At 43.0% G+C, this 18,209-nt stretch overlaps 1 protein-coding gene across 4 annotated transcripts in view; it reads right to left on the reverse strand.

Annotated features, from left to right (window-relative positions):
* The window catches only part of MRTFA (myocardin related transcription factor A), a 151,437-nt gene that overhangs the window by 65,741 nt on the left and 67,487 nt on the right, over positions 1-18,209 (reverse strand). The gene's annotated exons all lie outside the window — the stretch shown is intronic.

The following is an 18,209-nucleotide window of genomic DNA, read 5'->3' on the forward strand; positions in this document are numbered from 1 at the left end:
TAGTTTATCAAGTTCTGTAAAGTATTCCCTCAATAATTTCCCTGTTATAGCACTAAAGCTGTATGCTGACTTTGGTAGTATTATCACTTGCATTCTACTGACATGGCCCAGCCATGAGCACTGAATACTATTCTTTTCTTTTCTTTTTTTTTTTTTTGGCTAGGCAATTGGAGTTAGGTGACTTGCCTGGGTCATACAGCTAGTAAGTGTCAAGTGTCTGAAGCTTGATTTGAACTCAGATCCTCCTGACTCCAGGGCCGGTGCTCTATCTCTTGTGCCACCTCGCTGCCCCCTCACTGAATATTCTTCTAGCTATTTAACTTGTTCATTATTTCTTTAAGGAGCATTTTGCAATTTAATCTCTACAAGAATTTCATGTGCTTTGAGCCTCTTAATTGACAAATCCCCTGGTCTTTTCTCAGTCCTAATTCTTCTCAAGTTATCGCCTGCATCTGATAGGGCTGGTCGACCTCTCCTCCTGGATGTGCGCTGTGCTCTCCTGCTTCGGCTTTTCTGACACTCTTCTCTCTTGGTGCTCCTACCTGGCTGATGCTTTTGCTCAGCCTCCTTTGCGGGCTCACTGTCCATGTCATGCCCCTTCATCAGGCGTATTATTTTCCTGGTTCAGATTACTTTGCTCCGCATGAATTTAATAAAATCTTCTCAGGCTTTCTTGAATTCTTTTTTCTTACATTACAGTAATTATACTCACATACCATAACATGTTGTTATTCCCTAATGGATGGCCATCTACTCTGTAATCCTCGTGTTTAACTACCACAAAAATTGGTGATATGAATATTTTTGGACCTTTTTTTTCTGTCTCTGACCTCCTTTATGTATAATCCTTGCAGGGGAATCTCTGGGCCACAGGTTATGGTCACTTTAGTAACTTTCTTAGTATAATTCCAAATTGCTTTCCAGAATTGTTGGACCCACATGTGTATTTTTATAAAAGTTTACGGATACATGTCTTCATGGAGATGAGGTTGAAGGAGGAACACTGCAAAGATTATGTTGATGTAATTCTTAGATTAGGAAACTGAGCTCAAAAGTCAGGAAATACAGTTAAAATTGTTACTGAACATTAGCTCATCCACACCAAGTTCATGTACTTTCTATTCCCATTTTTATACACACACATCAATGCATAATGTTCATAAGGTTACATGTATACCTTAACATATCTTATGTAAAATATGGCGGTGCTAACCTTTTTGCTTAACTTTGCTGCCCAGGTTTTAAGTTCTGAAGTTTCTGACAGTTTCTCAAAAATATTTCACACAGCCTTTTTCCCCATTTACCTAGCAAAGAATCTCCTACGTTACACAGCAGAAACTATCTCAAGTTGTACAGGCTGGCTGGGAAGACCAGGCCATCTACAGGGACAAGCATGACTCTGTGAACAAGAGACGACCACGTGTAACTGCCCTTCACTTTTCCTCTCAACAGCAGAGAGTACTCGGAGAGTAAAAGAAACCATTCTTTACTCAACGCACTGAACCTCTACTTATCCATCCAGCTGCCTCATGGGCTTGTCTGGAGTGAAGTACCCAACTGCTATACTCCACAAAGGAGTTATTAGTGGTTAACTATATCATGTCCAAATAGGACACAAGTATTTTTAATAAACAAAACCAATAAGTAGTCTTTCCTCTCATACAGCAATCATATTCAAAAGCATTATTATCCTCATATTTTAGGTTTGAATAAGAGTCAAACTGTTTTAAAACATTCCAGGTTTTTTGAGGTAACATAATTTGTTACATTACAGAACTATATCGTTCTGGCATCTAGGTGGCTTGACAGTAGATAGATTTTGGGGCCTGTAGTCAGGAGGAGCCGAGTTCGAATCTAAACTTAGACACTTATTAGTTGTGTGACTAAGGGAAAATCACTTAACCTCTATTTACCCTCAGTTTCCTCAACTGCAAAAAGAGGGTAATAACAGCACCTACCTCCCAGGGTTGTTGTGAGGATCAAATAATATTTGTAAAATGCCGTTAGCATCGTGCCTAGTGCAGAGTTAGACTCCATGTAAATACTTATTCTCTTCTTCCCTCCATTGTTTCTTCATTCACTTCTGTGAAGCTTCTTGCTTATATTCTACCACTGAAGGCCCCCAGGAGTCTTTAGTAATTTTACATCGATATCCATTAGCACAGCTGGTGTATGATTTCCTCTTTCAGTATTACCTCTACCAAGTTGCAAAGTCAACATATTTGCTTCACAACAGAATTAAGAAGTATTTAATCTTTCTCTGTATTTGAGAGTAATCGAGGCAACAGAGGCATTTTATTTACTCTCATAAAGTCTGAAAGAACTCAGCTGGGAATCTATCTGGGCCAGATGTTTTTCGGTGGGGTGAGTTTTTGATGACTTGTCTTATTGCTTCCTTTGAGACTGTAGATAGTAAACAATACATAAACACATTATATATACAGACATATATATTCAGTCATTTATTACTAATTTACTGCTGTGTCAGTTTGGGTAATATATATCTTTCAGGATAATCACCTAATTCCTTTAAATTTTCTAATTTGCAAGAATATAGTTATGCAATATTGTTAATTTATTCTTAATAACATTCATTATTTTGAGTTTTGTGATCTTTTCTGTTTCATTTAAAATGTTTCTGGTTTGCATGCTCTTTTTCCTTTATTAAATTTACTAACAGTTTGCAATTTTATTGGTCTTTTTAAAAGCAGCCCATTTAACTGATCGATTCTGTTCATCTTTTATTTTTTAGCAGATTTATTTTTACAAACCATATCATCTCAGGGGCAGCTAGGTGGCGCAGTGGATAGAGCACCAGCCCTGAAGTGAGGAGGACCTGAGTTCAAATCCGACCTCAGACCAAACACTTGACACTCACTAGCTGTGTGACCCTGGGCAAGTCACTCAACCCCAATTGCCTAAAAAAAAAAAAAAAAACAACCACCACCACCACCACCACCACCATGTCATCTCTTTATAAAAAGCTTTCTTTGGACTACTTGCTTGGTTCTTTTTCCATGTCTTTAGGTATAACCTTAATTAATTTATTTTATCCTTTTCATTCTTATTAATAGAAATGCTCAGCAAAATAAAGTTCCTTCTAAGATCTGCTTTAGCTGCATCCCAAAGATTTTATTATGTGGTACTACTTTAAATACTCTGGTTTTTTATTTCTTCTTTAATTCATTGTTTGATAATTAAAAAAAAAACTTCCATGTGTTTTTTATAACTTTTATTCAGGTCACTGGAACGCTTTTATGCTTTCATTCAGTATTTTACTGCAGATACAGCAGCTACGATTCCTGCGTTTCTGGACCTGAGAGAGGCCTCACAAAGAGACCTTTCTGTGAACCTTCCAAGCGTGACTGAAAAAACATATGTATTCCTTGCTTCTACGAGTTAGTACCATTTGTATATCTATTCATTTCTCCATGTTAAGCAGGTAGTTCAAATATATGACTTCTTTACTTTTAATATTTTAATTTATGACTCTTACTAAAAGGGTACTATAAGGGGCAGTTAGGTGGCGCAGTAGATAGAGCACCCGCCCTGAAGTCAGAAGAATGTGAGTTCAAATCCAGCCTCAGACCAAACACTTGACACTTACTAGCTGTGTGACCCTGGGCAAGTCACTTAACCCCAACTGCCTAAAATAAACAAAGAAAAGAAAAGAAAAGAAAAGAAAAGGGTAATATAATTCCTCTCCTCTCCACCTCACATCCCCCACCTGTAATTTCCTTGATATAGAGCCAATCAGCAATACATCAGCACCTGTCCTATCACTTACACTCTTAAGAATTACCCTATTAATTGTATTTCTTATCTGATTGGTGTTAATCTTTATTTTATGAATTTAACTATTAAATTACTTGGTGTGGATGAATTGAGAATTATTGCCCTGGGGAAAGAAGGGGAGTGATATGGGAGTCTGTAGACAACAGCTAAAAGGATCTCACTTCGAGTGGTAGATATGAAAAGCATGAACCTCAAAGCAAGAGAGCATTACTGAGTGATGGAGGTAAATGACAATGGGAAGCATGAAGTATTCTGACCCTTCCACCTCCACCAGAGAGCGGGGAGGAAAGGGTGTTCAGGGAAACTGTCATCAAGGGAAAACCAGGTAAAAGCTAGTAGATGGAAGGATCAGAAAAGGAAACAATTTTTTTAAAAAAAGGGAAGTTTGTTGCTTATAAAGCAGGCATTGCAGAAGGCATGGGGGAAAGGCTGGGTGGTGTTTGGTTGAAACTCTGAGGTAGGAGTAGGATCGGGTTGGTATGTAAGGAGGTACGGGAGGGTTGAAAAAGGATTGGAACGAGGAATCAGGTAGTGGGGGTGGGGAATGGGGTTTGGATGATGATTTAGAAGAGTTCCATGTCACCTCAAGGTGAAGAGTGTGACCAGGCATAAGAATGTTCATCACTGAGGGGAGGGTGCCGCTCTTCCCAGTGGTGAGTGGAGATCTCGCTGGGGGCAAGTGCAACATGAGATGGGAGGCACATGGTCAGATGGAAGGCCCTGCTTCCCAAGTCCTCTTCCCTCCAAAGGCTAGAGATCAGGCAGCACAAGGGCACAGCCGAAGACAGAAGCTGAGCCTACCCAGCAGGACAGAGAAGTCCCATTCCCTACCAGCTGTCCTCCTCCATTCCCCTCAAAGGACAGGTGCAGCAAGAGATGGAAAGCTTACAGTCAAAGGGAAGGTCCTCCACATGCCAGTCAGGAGATCAGGCTGACAGCAGGAAATGGTGCTTTAATGTTTACTTTATCAAATTCCTCTAAGTCTTGTGTTTGTCTGGAACGTATCTTTCTCTTCTTAATCATTATGATCACATCTTCAGGGTATGTAATTTGGGGAACAAATTTCATTTTTTAAAAAGCTTTTAAATATTTTGTCCAATTTTGAAATGTTTCCTTTACTATGAAACATCTAATATTGCTCTAATTGGTATTTCTTTAAATAGCATTATTTTTTCTTATCACTTGAAGAAATTTTTTAAAAAATTCTATAAACTGAGCTGAGGCTAATGAATTGCTTGAGTTTAGGACTTTTGAGCTGCAGGAGGGCTAAAGCTGATTGGATATCACTCTAAGCCTGGCACCAATATGGTAAGCCTCCAGGAATAGAGGCCATGAGGTTACCGAAGGAATGGAGCAGACTAGACAGACAGATGTAAAATAAATAATTCTGTTGTTCAACAATGACATTCTTTAGCAAAAAGAAATTAGTATTTCTCTGTGTTGATATCCTATGTATCCCTTCTATTTGCAAAATATACCCTGCTCTTGTCCACTGGGCAGTTTGGTAGGTGGTAGGAGTGATGAAGCAGGTAATATTGGTCACACTCATGTATTTAGGGCTGGAAGAGACATTAAAAGATCAAATAATCTATCACCTCATTTTGTACAAGAGGAAACTGGATCAGAGAGAGTTTAATTCACCTGCCCCAGAGAAAACAGGGAGCAACTGATGAAGCCAGGACATGAACTCAGCCCTAATTCCAACTTTAGCACTCTTTCCACCAAGCCATGATGAAGACCACAGAAGGGGGTGCGTGTCTTTGGGAAGAGGCATACAGAAACAGGAGAAGGGAGAGAGACTGGAGGGTGGGGTGGAGGGAGGAGATAGCCAGGAGACCTCAGGCACTGAGAGAGGAGAACCTGTCAGCTCCTAGTAAAGCTTCCTGTAGCTTCCCTGCCCTGGAATCAATCACACTGGGAGGCCTCAGCCCCTCCCTTCCTGACACTATCTTACAGGAAGTCTCTAAGTCTGACTTCTGTTGACTGGGGACAGTATCTTCCTCTAGGTTTTATTTTATGCTGAGCCAAGCACATCATTAATATCTAATAAATGTTTATTGGTAAAAAAAAAATAATTTCAGATGGTACTTTCTTACTTCAAATACCTTCCCCCTCTGTAAGTGCCAAGAACCAACTATTGTGCCCACGGATGATTGTTCTTCTACTCCCACTGACCCTCAAAGGCCAGGCCTGTACCAAAGAAATGGACAGGTTGTAATTCATGGAGGATAGCACTCTTTATGAGCCACCCCCTAACTGAAGAAAGCACAGTAAGGGAAGGTCACAGAAGAACACGCCATGTTGGGGCCCAACAAGAACTACCATTCGGACTACTTGACAATTTATATTTAGAAGAGTACAACACATCTATCTGATTTACGTCAGATTAAAATAAAATAAGCACTTAGTAAACACCCACTTGTGTGCCAAGCACAGTGGTAACTGATGGGAATACAAAGAAGGGCAGAAAACAGTCACTTTTCTCAAGAAGCTCACAGTCGAACACGGAAGAAAAACACGACAACTCTGTACAAACAAACAACACAGAGGGCAAACTGGAGAGACTCGACTGAGGGAGGGGACCAACATTAAGGGAAAGGCTTTTAGAAAGTGGGATTTCAGCTAGACCTCGAAGGAAGCCAGGAGAAAACTCCAGAAATGGGGGTCAGCCAGGGAAAATACTAAGAGTGAAGCAACGAAGCGTCTCATTAGAGAAACAGACTGGAGGCCAACATCACTGAATCCCAGTACTGGGGGTAAGACGGAAGAACACAAAAGGGCTCTGAACATCAAATCGTGGATTCTATGTTTGATCTTGGAGGTGAGAGGGAGCCAAGGAGCTGACTGCACAGGGGTAAGGGGGAGAGCGATAGCTGCTGAGAGAAGAATGGAATGGGCAGAGACCTGTGACAAGGAGACCGACCAGCAGGCTACCACACAAGTCAAGGCAGGAACTGATGTGCGTGACTCAGGAACCCCAAAGTTATTTTTATATACCTGTTCTGATCTGATCAGGGCCAAACTGAATACACTCAAATAGTAGGCCTTCAGACTCATGTAGGAAGCACCAACCTCTAAGACCGCATTTTCTTTCTCCCTGGGGATAAGAGGGGAAATTCTGCTCCCTAAAGTTTTATCCTTAAAGGCTGTGATAAAAATGAACCTAAGATGACCCCTTAAGAAAGAGGTTCCTCTAGCACTTCACCATCTGAGTAACTTCCCTGCGATCAGTAAAAGAAGTAAAGGGAAGTGAGGGCAGATCTTAATCTTCCAGAGCCTGGAGTCCACAGCCTTTTCCCTTTAATTCTGTGGTACCCTTTTCCCATGCTGTCTTGTTAGCACAACAAATTCATTTGTTTAATTCCACAATTTCATCAGTTTCATCAGTGTGTTTGCTCCATTCCACCAACACAGAGCAAGACCTCTGTGATCCAGTTAACAGCAAGACCATAACGATGATCAGCTGTGAAAGACTTGGCTACTCCCATCAAGACAGTTCCAAAAGCCTCACAATAAAAATGCTGCCCACCTTCAGAGAGAGAACTGATGGACTCTGAGTGAGGAAGGAAGTACACTTTTTTTCACTTTCACTTTTCTTGGGGGGTTTTTATGTGTTTTCTTTTGCAACATGGCTAATATGCAAATACGTTTTGCATGACTTCACAGGTATAGTGGATATCATATTGCTTGTCTCCTTCAGGAGTGGGGGAGGGGTGGGCGGTGGAGAATTTAGGACTCAAAAATTTTTTAAATAAATGTTAAAAATGTATTATGATGTGACTTATTAATTTATCTAGCTACCTGCTTGCTTGTTTATTTATTTTTAAAAGACCTCTGTGATTCTCATTAGACACTCTTTATGAACTGTTCTATCAGGCAACAATTATGCAACCCCCAGCTGCCCGGTACTATGCTCAGTACGGAGGATACAAAGAAAGGCGAAAACATTCTAGTACAGGAGGCAGCGTGCAAACAGCCACATACAAACAAGATACAGACAGGATAAACTGGAGGGAATTTTTAGAGGTAAGACACTAACATGAGAGGAGCCTGGGAAAGGATTCTTGCACAAGGTGGGATTTCAGCTGCAACTTCCAATGAAAACAGGGAGGTCCGTAACTGGCGACAAGAAGGGAGAGTAAGGAAGGTCACAGCCGGAAGAGTGTCTTGTGCAAAGAATATTATGGTGTCACTGGATCATAAAGTATATGGAAAAGAGTCAAGTATAAAAAGACTAAAAAAGCAAAGAGGGGCCAGATTATGAAGGACTTTTACATTTTGCCAAATGAGAGAGAGAGAGTGTGTGTTTGTGTGTGTGTGTGTGTGTGTGTTGTGTGTGTGTGTGTGTGTGTGTGTGTGTGTGTGTAAGATACTGGAGTGTAATGAAATAAGAGGGTGGCACAGAATGTAACTTTGGTAGCTGAGTAGAAGATGGAGTGGACGGAGGAGACACATAAGGCCAGGCAGCCCAACCAAAACACCACTGCAATGGGTGAGGGGCCTGCACTGGGCCGTGGTCATGTAGGAGAGAGATCACAAAGAGAGAATCGACAAGACTTGAAGCAGATTGGATCTAGGGGTTAAGGCCAACTGGAGAACCACAAAGATGTCACCTGAACTGCAAGCCGGGGGGACTGGGAGGATGGTGCTACTCTCCATAGTAATACCAAGTTAGGAAGAGGATTTGGGGACCAACATAATGCGTTTTGGGCATGTTCAGTTCAAGACGTCAAATAGGCAACTGAAAACTCGAGGTCAGGGGAGAGGTTAGGGCTGGATAAGTACATCTGAGAATCATGAACACAGAGATCTTTAAATCCACTGAAGGTGATGAGATTGCCAAGTGGAACAGCACAGAAGTGAAGGCGGCCCAGGTCAGAGCCCTAACCATTTTCCATAATTAGAAGGTGAATATCCAACAAAGGAGAGTGAAAAGGAGTGGTGAGAAAGGTAAACGAACAAGGGCAGAAGAGTATCAGAAAAAGCTAGAGGGGAAAAAACTATCAAGGAGAAGAGAGATCAGCAGTAACGAAGGCACAGAGAGGTCAGAAAGGATGACGACTAAGAAAAGACCATTGAGCCTGGCAACAGAAATCACTGGTAACACTGGAAAGAGAAGTTTCAACTGAATGATAAGGTTGAAAGCCAGACAGTATAGAGTTAAGAGGAAAGTGAGAGGACAGGAAGTAGAGACTTTCTATTATTGTAGATGGCCTCTAAAGACATCACAAAGGGAAGGGAGAGAGATGGGATGATGGTGGGGATGGATGGATCAAGTGAGTGTTTTTTGAGGATGGAGGAGCCATGAGAATTGATGAGGGAAGGGAAGGGAATAAGCATTTACACTGCACTTACTATGTGTCAGGCAATGTACTATAAACTCCAAATATTATCCTCATTTTACAGTTGAGGAAACTGAGGCCAACAGTGGTTAAATGACATGCTCCAGGTCACACAGCCAGTAAGGGTCTAAGGTCCAATTTGAACTCAGGTCTTGACTCTAATCTTGACCCATCACTATGCCACCTAGCTGCCTCAGGTGGTTTTGTAAGCAGTGAGAAAGCATTCAACAAAGAGGGAGAAATTGAAGAAAATAAGAGTAGGGATAAGAGGAGGCAATCTACTAGAAAAGACAGGATTAATAGGATCATTTGTGCAAGCAGAGGGGGCATGCCTAGGTAAAGAGAAGGGTCATCTCTTGTGAGGGAAGGAGGAGATAATAGCAGGAGGTATCTAGGTGACAGGAGACGAGGAAGACTCTCAGCAAAGAGCTTCACTATTTTTTCAGTAAAATATGAGGCCAAATTCTCAGCTGGAGGGTGAGGAAGGAGCCATGGGAACTTTGAGGACAGATGAAAAGGTTTGGAAAAAGCACTGCAGTGAATAGGATCACGAACAGATTACGGAGCTATAGTAAAAGCCCAGCTGAGATTATATATCTTAAGTTTGTAGCAGATCCCGTAAGCATGGCTTTGGAATTTTCTCCAGGTCTATCAGGTAACACGGGAATAGAAAGGCAGAGAATGACAGGAGTCATCCATGGTTGAGAATTGGCCTAGTAAGATCAGTGATAGTATAAGAGGGCAAAGACCTTGGGAATGGAGGATAGTACAGAATTGAATTGATTCACCAAGATGTCAAGATGAGGAAAGAGTATAGTTAGTGTAGGGATGATGACCTGGAAGAGAACTGAGGGGCAGAGAGATTTTGGGGGTCATTATGAGAACAGAGAATAGACTTAGGGGATGCAAGGCAGAGGGAAAGGTGGAATTATGATAAAAGGATTTCACAATTATGAACATTGAAGTGGTGCACTTGTGGCTACTGAGAAGAGAAGGTTTTGACGATCTCTGTGTGAAGCTGAGGTAAGAGGGTGGGGTGAGTTGATCATGGAAATAGAGGAACTGGGAAGTTAGGATGTTTGAGGGTGTATCGATACGGTTGCTGAAGTACCCTAGTAAGAGGGCAGGAGGTGGGGAGGAAAGAGTGCAATCTAAGCACTGATCTCCTTGAGGAAGGAACAAGAGTGCCCAAGGGCAGAAGACAGCAGTTACCAGAGTCTGGACTGAATGAAATGAACAAACTTCAGAGGAGGAGAGGGTACTAAGCGATGATGGTAAAGGAAGGATGTAGAAGCAATGGGGAGCAAAGAGTCTGCCAACTCTCTCTGCCATGACCAGTGATTGAGGGAGGGGAGTGGTGTGAGTAAAATGCAACCAGAGCTGGAACAGGGAGCCAGGGATGCCATGTCATCAGGAGGAAGCCAGATCTCAGTGAATGCAAGAAGACGGAAACAATGAGAGAGAAAAAGTTTTAAGATGAACACAAGTCTGTTACTTATGAAATAGACATTCCAAAGAGCATAGAGAAAGGCGTGGTAGATCTGGAGTGGGCTGCTGGGGGGATCAGATTGAGGGAGGTAGTTATAAGGCAGCAGGGGGTAAGGAATGGAGTTTATCCATTAACAGCCAAAGGTCCAGAATCCCAGAAATGAGGAGAATATTATGGACAGGATGGGAGTAGGGTCTCCAGAGGGATAGGCAGTTGGCGTGGAGTTGGGGCAGGAGGAGGTACCAGTGGAGTATGGGCAGCATTGCTAAACCTTTGCACAATACGGAGTTCAGGGAGGGCATCCTATGGCCAACCTAGAGCTGGAACTTCTCTAAATTGGACTACGTTTACTGCTCAAATCACAAGCATAAAGTCCTCTGTCCTGCTTGGTAGACTCTTTCAAGATCTTATTCCGTTCTGGTATCTCCTTTGAGAAACCAGGGTCCCTTTCACATAATACTGCACAAAAGGAAAATTTTAATGGGGATACAAACTTCCAGGCACACGGTCTTATTACTGGATACATACACATACACACGTGTACGTGGCCTAACAGTTGCTGAAATGACAATGTAAATAATAAAAACAAACAAGAATACTGAGTGGTTATAACAACCAAACCTGGCCCAGAAGAAGAGTGATGAAAAGGTCACTATCTCACTCCCTTCTTTGTAGAGATGAATGATTATGGGTCAGAACCAGCCATACGTGTCATGTCAGAATGGCTCCACCCTCCCCCAGTTTTGTGAGGAAGAAAAATTCTTTATCTCTGAGCTGTCCAGGATCCATCCCCCAAAAGACTTGAACGTGTACCCAGGCGCTCACAGACATACATTCCAGGCCCCTACTTGACAAAGCCTGTCAAGCTCTCTTAACTGTAGCCTCCCTGCTTTGGCACATTCTTCCAGACAAATGTCCAAGACAGGTTTCTCTTTCTGGTGAGGCAGCTGGAAAGTGCAGAGGATAGGACTGGATGCGGAGAGAGAAAACCTGAGTTCAAATGTGACCTCTGAAACTTAGTAGTGGTATGACCCTGGGCAAGCCACTGAACTTGTCTGCCTCAGTTTCTTCATCTGTAAAACGGAGATAAAACTTCCAGAGTTGTGAGAATCAAATGAGACAGCTGTAAAGCGCTTTGTAAACTTTCAAAGTGTTATGGAACCATTAGCTATTACCGGAATTATTCTATCTGCTGTAAAAACACCAAATGTGTGCTGGAAAACAGCTCGACTGTACCCCTTCAGTCTTCTCTTCTACAAAGTTAAATATCCCTAAAAGCCTTTGGCCATTCGGCTTAAGCTTAAGGCCCTTTGACATCCGCAGCATTCTGACGGATGGATGTCTTCTACATGTCCTCTAGCTTATTTCAGGAGCCTTCTTTCAGTGGGGTATCCAGAATGGAATACTATATTTCAGGTGTGTTCTGACCAAGGTTCTGTGTCAGACATATGCTCTCCCACCCAGTACTTGAGCTGTCTCGGAACAGCAGGCCTCCTCCCTCGTTGAGTCTTAAAGGCTGGGTGGCTGCCTGAAGCTGTTGGGGTTCAGCTCGTCCAAGCGGCCAATGAGCTGCCTTCCAACTTTAAAATTTGGATTCAATCCATCTTCTCCTATTCCCTGATTTATGTCTTTCATGATATCCCTCCCTTTATCAATCCATGATCTTTTCTGCTGCTTCTTACTCCCCAATTTTCTTTTACTTTGCTTTTATGTTTTTCAGAATTAATCCCGTTTCCTGACTTTAGGTCATCAGAGTTTACTGCACCAAGAACGTATGTTTTGGTCTCACTGTCATTTCAATAGGAACATAAAGGGTTTTCAAGGCCTAATTTACATTCTGATTACTCCTGTCTGCCTACCAAACAGGTGTCGCCCTGAATCCACATATGCTTTCAGAATGGGGACGGGGAGTGGGGAGGGGGGGGCATGACATCTAGTCTTCACTCTAAAAGGCAGGTCAAAGAAGGGCCCTCCCAGCATGGAAGGTTCTCCATAGCAACTTCACATAATTTCATACTGTGATATGGCTTCTCCATAGGCAACAGCAGGTACTGGTGTCAAAATCAACAGGATTTCCTCCGCTTCTCCCTGGTAACCACACTTCTGAGGTGATTTTGTTCTGCAAGATTATCAAAAGGACTTTATACCAAATACCCTTACTTTTATTTCTGCTTTTTTTTGGGGGGGGGGTGAGGCAATCGGGGTTAAGTGACTTGCCCAAGGTCACACAGCTAGTAAGCGTTAACTGTCTGCAGCTGGATTTGAACTCAGGTCCTCCTGACTCTAAGGTCAGAGCTCTATTCACTGCGCCACCTAGCTGCCCCTCCTTACTTTTATTTCTATCACAAGTTGTTGCGAGCTAATAACAGGCCCCCCCCTTCCCAAAAACAAAAGACTTGTTTCTAGTTGGAATGTAGTCAATTAAAAAGTATACTTTGTTCCTGGGCTTCAGAGCATTTAATAAATATCATTTGGTGGTGGATCAAGAGCACAGAATGAGGGAGCAGAAGAACAACTACCTAATTATCATCAAATGCACTATGAGTGGCTAAATTTGTGCTCCTAAAATTCTAACCTGCCTATGTGTGAGTGGCACTGAAAAGACCCAGAAGGAATTTCTATGATCTACCAAAAACAGACAATGAGTCACTAAGACTTAGAATCAGAGAGAGGATGGGCGGGGAGGGGGGAACCCCTGGGCTCTTAGCCTGGTTCCCTTCCAGAGTCCTACACGCCTTTCACAACCAGAACTGTTAGTTACAGGCAAACATGAAAAATCAGCTCTTCTGCAACTGAAATACTGGCAAGTAGAAAGACAGAAAGAGATCACTGTGCAATTTGTGTTAAAAATACCCAAGTCATGGAGAACCCATTATGGAACGCCACGTTCAATTCAAATTATAAAGCCAACTGTGATTCTGCTACAGACATGAACAGAATGGCCCCCCCCATCTCATAAAATATACGAGACTTCTGATTTGATGAGGCTGCCTCAGCTAATGTACCTAATGCTTCCCTCCTTTCCATAAATTCCTTAGTAAGATGCTTCCTCCATCTAGGCATGCTGAAAAAGAAGCTAACTTCCCAGATGCCTAAACCTCCCCTCCATAAAGTAATGACATCAGAAAGGTAAAAATATTTCCATTTGGGTTCTCATAAGCGACCTTCAAAGGGCACCAACTTGATGCCAGCTTCCAACAGAGTTCAGATGTCAAGCTTAGGTGTGTTCTTTAATGAGACACACTGTTCGCCTTCACTTTCAATAATGACACCATTAATAATGACCACAGTGTGGGGGACAAGGACTGGAGTATGATTTCCAGAAGAGAGAGGAAAGTATCTTTAAGGAAGACCGCGGGAATGAATATAAGGGGGAAATCCATTACAAGTTAAGAATCTGCAAATTCTCCCTTTCACTTTCTGAAAGGAACAGAAACATTCCTGCTCCAAGGGCAGGCATCTTCTCCAAGGAGTGGCCTATGGCAGGCCCTCCTGAGAGGGCCACACTACCTTGACTACAATGTGGCTGAAGAGATGAATTTGGTTTCTTGACAGGGAGAGGTTTCTGGCTGCACCCTCAAGGCAAAGCATACAGAGGGATGCACTTTTTTTTTTTAAATCCAAAAAACACCGAACTTCACACTTCCTACAGCCCTACCTCATTTTTGAAAATTGCTCATTTCCTCCTTGATACAGCTTACTGCTTCAGCTATTGCCATAGTCTGGTCCCCAGACAGAACACAGGGCTAATGCAAAGACATCAAAGTCTTCTTAGTGATTAACTCAAAAACAATGCTGCAACTCCCCCATCACATGGGAATCTGATCATAATGTTCATTTCTACTGTTCACCAGCAGTGGGGGAAGGGGAGGGAGAAAAGAAGTGGGAATCTCGTTTCCTCAGATTGGCAGGAACACGTGAAGGACCCTCTCAAGGGGAAGGGAGACAGGAACAACATTTTCCCCTCCACATTTGTTCTGCACGTTCATCAGGCCCAACCACGCCAGTCTCCAGTCCTATCTCCTTTTCTCTCCTGAGACTGTCAGAGCATTTGATTGATGGCAGGTGGCAAGCGAGCTGCTTCATCGGTGTAGCCAGGCCCCAGAGCAATAAAGTAAAAAAGAAAAAAAAAAATCAAACTATATCAGAGAGAGTTTACTCTTACTACTCTATAACACTAGATTTGAAAAATGCAAGAGAACACAGGAAGGTCGTGACTAAAACAAGGCAGATTTGTCCTTTCGTATAATCTGGTTTTTTTTTTGAAGGAGGATGAGTTTTGGAAGCTCAGTATTCCAAGTATTAAAGGTACCTTCCCTACATATCTTCCAGGGTTTCTAAAAAGCTATATATTTTTCAGTGTTTGAAGTAACCAAAAGGATAACGCTACTTTAATTATTTTGGAAACTGTCTCTTCTGGTTGAACATTTCCCCGATGTTTCAATACAAAGCTATTTGAGGCACAGGACAAGTGGCAAGGAGAGGAGCTGGGGGGTGAATAAACTGGAAATATTTAAAAACAGTTACAAAACACACATTATTTCTATTTGGGCCAAAATTATTCCTTTCTTTTCCAAACTAGAGGATCTCCCATTCTTCCTCTGTAACAGATTCAAAAAGCACTTTGATATTCTAAGGCAGAGTGAAAGAAAAACAAAGTCTTTACTACCATTCAATTCTAATCAATTTTAAAACTTTGTGAATTTTACCCCAAATTCAGTCAAGATTTTACAACTCAGTTTTTCTCTACGAGAGCTATAGCAAAGTTTGTATCTTCTTTCGTAAGCAAGAAACGTGTCCATGAGATTACACTGACTACAATCATGTGTGGATGATAACAAACCGAGATGGGGGCAGAGGAGAGCTCAAATGCTCAAAGGAAAATGCTCCCCACTCGCCTCCAAGGAAGGCTGCTCCTCTCAATGTCCTACAAGAACCCTATGAATGCCAGGGAACTGAGAAACCCTTTCGACAGTCTTTCCCCTCCCCACAATACTCCTCTGAGTGTGTCATGTTAGGGAGCTCGTGTTGCTATGGGGCCTATAACTCATAGCAGCTGTATTTCCTGACATTTGTGTGGTTAAATGTGCAACTTGAACATTTCACTACTGAGGTTTTGCACACAATTTTACAGAACACTTAACAGTCAAATAGAGTACAAGTCTGTGCGAATCCACAGAGAACTGAAATCAGTGAGTTTTTCCATATTACTTATAAGAATGACGTCCTATCCTCGGGGCCCCCACCGTGGAGCTCCCCTTTCTAGCCGATCCTCCATCCTTGTCCGGCTCGGCACAAACAACAGTCAGAGGGTGGGGCCTTGGCAGCCACGAAATCGATGTTAAATATGATGCAAAGCCAGTTGTGACTACTTTCTTTGCACTACAGGCAGAGTGAGGCAGAGGCTGCCACACCCATGAGCACGCTAACTTGGTAAAAGAAATGTCCCTCAAATTCACACCAGCTTTTACTCCTCTGAGCTTGCATTTTCGAGCATCATGATTATCTCCTGTTCACATCGTTCCCTGTGAACCAAGTGGGTATCATGCTAGCTATTTGGGAAAATCCCATTAGCCCTGTTTACAGGGCTGTGTCCCCATCCCCCGTCCTCCTCGCCTTCTCCTCCTGGGCATGAAAATAGCCAGAACTAAAGCAACAGCTGGGGATCATTAAACTGACAGAAATAGCTTGGGAGACTCTGATAGGGGAGGGAGGCACAGAGTGTCAGATTCAAAAAACCCAAAGGGCAACAGGAAAGGGTGGAGGGGGGGGGCTGAAGATCCTCTCACACCCGCTTTCCCTTCGCACTTAGGTAAATTCACCAGAGCTCATGAAAACTTAGGTAAATACCATCCCACCTGTTGCCTTTCTCCCATCTCTTTAAGGAAAAGCATGGTCAGACTAGGCCATTACTAAGTTTTACTAAGTGCTAAGCCCTGTGCTGGAGATACAAACAGAAAAGGGGAGACAGTCCCTCTCTCAAGGTGATTGGGGGGTGGAGGAGCAGAAAGGACAAAGGTTCAATTATGATGACAGTGGAAGGATTTGCAGTGAGGTCCACAGCAAGGCCCAGGAGGGCTTAAGGTTATATAAGTTGAGATGGCAGTACCAGGGGATGACAGGGCAAAGAGGAAGGTCAGATAGATGGCAATAAATCTGGTGGTCTTCCATCTTTCAGAAGGAATGGAATTGTCGGTTCCTATCTCATGTGAGTCCTGTGAACAGTCAAGTAGCTAGGGAGAAGGCAAGATGGGTAGGGCACATCCCATAAAGCCACCTTCTGCCACCACCAGATCCTCCCAGATAGGTTCTGAGGTGGCCCAGGGAAGTGGGCAAGCAGGAAGACAAGGGGCTGGGTGCCCCAATTCTCCGCTCATGTGGAAAGTGGCCTGAGCATTCAAGTTGAAGTTGGTGGAGTCTCAGGAGTTACAAAGTCTCCTCTAGGAAGGACTGGGAGCCTTAATTATTTCAGGCCCAGCACCTCAGGTTGACCCAAACCCCCAGAATAGGTTGTTCTTAACCAGATAAATCTATGCCCCTAAGACTGGCCTGTAATCTGGCTGACCTATTGGGGGGGGGGGAGAATCAATGCACTTTTGTGTTGGCCACTTCCCCTGGATTGCTTAGCAGTTAGCCACCCCCCCCCCAAGTACACACACACCCTTGCATACAGTAGGATAGTCTCAGGCAAGCCATATCAAGGGAATCGGTGCTTCTCAGTCTGTGAGTTCAGTTCTTTCCTTCCCTGATATCCTGAATAACCAACGCAATCCTCTCATCCACCCTTGACATCAGGATGTGTAAAAACCAAGCTGTCCTACCATTCAGTGTCACTAAGATGAGGGCACCATCACCTGCAAGTAAGTAGTTAGACAATTCACGTGTACACACATATCTTATAACTACACTGAACTTGTCAGGAAGGCAGCCTGAGGCGGCCCCCTCCACGCTGTTCCCCATCAGGAAATGATCGGATTGCAGAGACTGTATTTGCAACCCTCTGTGGCAAGTACATTTTGTAACTACTATGGGTCAACAAACCAACCGTGTATACAGCACCATTCTAGAATAAGATATGAAGCTTAAATAAGACAGTCACTGCCTTCACGGAGCTCCCGGTAGAGTAGGAGAACATGACAGAAATACCACCAAATACAATCTAAAATGGCGTCTGAGTGTCAGAGTCGCCAATAGGATGTTACTGTGAAGTCCAAAGAATAAAAACGCTGGGGGTGGGGAGCATCAGGAGAGCTCCCAGGGAGAGACGGTGTTTAAAAGGTGGGACAAGTCTTTCCAAGCGTGAGGTGAACTAGAGATGCTAATTTAATCCATGGGTCCTTACTGCTGCTTTTATAACCTGAAGGGATCAGACCTAAGATATCTTAGACAAAAAGAACCAGAAGAGATAAGAGGCAGCAGGGGAGGAGAGTAGCATTGTGAATTAAGAAGACAGTAGTAGGAGCAAAGAGTAGCAAATCCAGGCATCAGATGTGGGACACATGGCGGAGGAACACTTGGGAGATAAAAGAGAAAGAAACAGACACAACAGTATCATCAGAGTATACTAAGACCACCTGGACAAA

This window comes from Phascolarctos cinereus, unplaced genomic scaffold (genome assembly GCF_003287225.1).
Source record: "Phascolarctos cinereus isolate Bilbo 61053 unplaced genomic scaffold, phaCin_HiC Scaffold_1;HRSCAF=81, whole genome shotgun sequence".
NCBI classification, from domain to species: domain Eukaryota; kingdom Metazoa; phylum Chordata; class Mammalia; order Diprotodontia; family Phascolarctidae; genus Phascolarctos; species Phascolarctos cinereus.